Here is a 2,368-nt window from a genome sequence, read left to right as displayed (position 1 = left end):
AGAGTTAGAGCTCCATGCGCCTTGCAGATCAGTCAAGTAAAAAGGAAACTGTACCGTGATAAATGAAACTCGCACAGAGGATGTATCATATCCAGTGTGGAGGCTCAAAGGGCAACAGTAGGGACTTTTTTAGAATGACTTTTTTATGAATCACTTAAAAAAAGGAAACAACAGAGTGCTGAGAGAGTCACATCTATTACAAGATGTTTTTATTGTTCATTACATTTGCATAAAATTGAGACTTCTCATTTGCATATAGCAAAAGAAGCAAAAAAATGAAGAGTCCACTGCACTGAACCCCATTGAAACCTCCTAGTTATTCCACCGAATATTGATTTCTTAACTCTTCCTGACTTAAAGCATGAGTATTGTTTCTTTGCATTATTTGAGGTCAGAAAGCACAGCATCTTTTTTTGTTATTATGACCATTTCTCATCTTCTGCAGATAAAAACTACATTTCTGCTTGGCATTTCGGAGTCATGTTGTCAATAGTTCATAGAATAAAAGAACAATGTTAATTTTTCTCAGACATATACCTACAAAAGGTAAAATCAGAGAAACTGATCATTTTAAATGTTCTTTTAATTTTTTCCAGACCTGTATTTGTCTGACTGTTTTCCAGGATTGTTCTTTATTTACCTCCAGTCACCTCCAGTCAGCTTCACTGTCTTGAAAAGCGTGGTGTGTTTAGTGTGCAGTGTTGTTTGTTTTGCATTTAGGTTAATAAGTTCAGTTTTGCTGTGTCCCTTGCATAGCTTGTGGAAAATTATGTATTTTCAGGAATTACTTTCTATTCATAAAGTTGAGATCTGTGGAGAGCGTAACTGGTCCCGGTCTTGAGGACAGATTGTACCTGGGATGTTTCGTCACAGTGAACTATTGTTCTCTAACAAACACCTGTTGCTTTCACGGAGCAGGTGTGCAAGGTTTCCACACTCTAATTTGGCTACTTTTGAAGATAATTTGTTGCACTGCATTTTATTGAGGGATATTTGAATAAAAGGGGTTGAGAACAAATGAACACTACAGTTTTCAGATTTTTATTTATATGAAAAAATGTGGCTATCCATTTTTAAATAAATTTGGTGTAAGATGCATATTATTTCATAATTTCCTTGTCAAAATCATTACAGCAGAAGACTTCCTTGTTTGAGTAACTTTAATTATTCTGACTGAAGCAATGATTCAAGAGGATAACCTGCAGTAAATTGGTTAATTTCTTCAGTGAGTTCTGTTTTGATCATCTGATTCAGTGTGTTTCAGCTTCTACCTGAGAGGTTTCTAACATCTAATTAGCTGTAAAACATGATCAATATGTGCTCACTGGTGATTCCCAGTTGTATACAAATAGAAACGTTTTGCAGGGTTACATTGTGACTTCTTTCTGAATGCAGTTTGCCTGTTCTCCTTGTGAGAGGTGCCAAAACTTCAGAGTTACTCCAAAGTAATATTTCTAAAGTACAACTAATATATGATGCAAAAAAACTACTTCCAGAAGCACTTTTTTCAGAATTACTCAACTAAATGTAACTAGTTTCACGTCTGCTCCATTTGGATGCGTGACTTTTCTCTTAATTGATCTCTGTAAATTGCCTTTTAGGTGTGTGTGTGTGTGTGTGTGTGTGTGTGTGTGTGTGTGTGTGTGTACGTATACTAGCAGCCCATTCAAGGTGTTCACCGCCTCTTCACAAATTACCATGGAGACAGGCTCAAGCCCCTATGCGACGCTACAGGGATGAACCGCAAAGGTTTTGCCTTGATTTTTAGACATTTTAAAAACTGTCTTTTAAAATTTGTAACCTAAGTACCAAACCAGCAGTAGCGCCGCCTTCCCACACTCCCTCCCTAGACGCATCTGTTTGGTCTTTAAATGTAACTAAAAAGCAGCCTTGTTCCCCTGCTGAAGAACTTTGAAGACTCGTTTGTTTTTGAAGTGGTTATGGGGATGGGAATCACCTTGCTTTCTCAAAGCCTGAATCTCATTCTCATCTACTGTCATGTAGCTCCTGCAGTGTGTGTGTGTGTGTGTGTGTGTGTGTGTGTGTGAGTTGGTGGGTTTTGTATCGAGGGTGCAGGAAGTCTAAATATAATTTTGCGGTGAACTCAGACAGCCCACCTGTATTACCACCCCCCCAAACCCTAAATCTGTGCTTGCGGTTGTGCTACCAGAACAAAAAGTTACACGGCACATGTATGTGAACAATATACGTCATCGATGTACATTTTTTCCAGTGAGGTGCGCAGCAGGGGTCAGGACTCTTAAAAGGACGGGAGCTCACCAATCACAGTGCTTTAAAATAATAAAAACTGCATTAACTTGTGTTTTATCACCATTCACATCCTGGATTGTTCAAAAAGGATTGATTT

Source organism: Poecilia latipinna, unplaced genomic scaffold, assembly GCF_001443285.1.
Source record: "Poecilia latipinna isolate Pla-1442-1.1 unplaced genomic scaffold, P_latipinna-1.0 Scaffold869, whole genome shotgun sequence".
In the NCBI taxonomy this organism is placed as follows: domain Eukaryota; kingdom Metazoa; phylum Chordata; class Actinopteri; order Cyprinodontiformes; family Poeciliidae; genus Poecilia; species Poecilia latipinna.
This window is presented reverse-complemented; position numbering follows the sequence as displayed.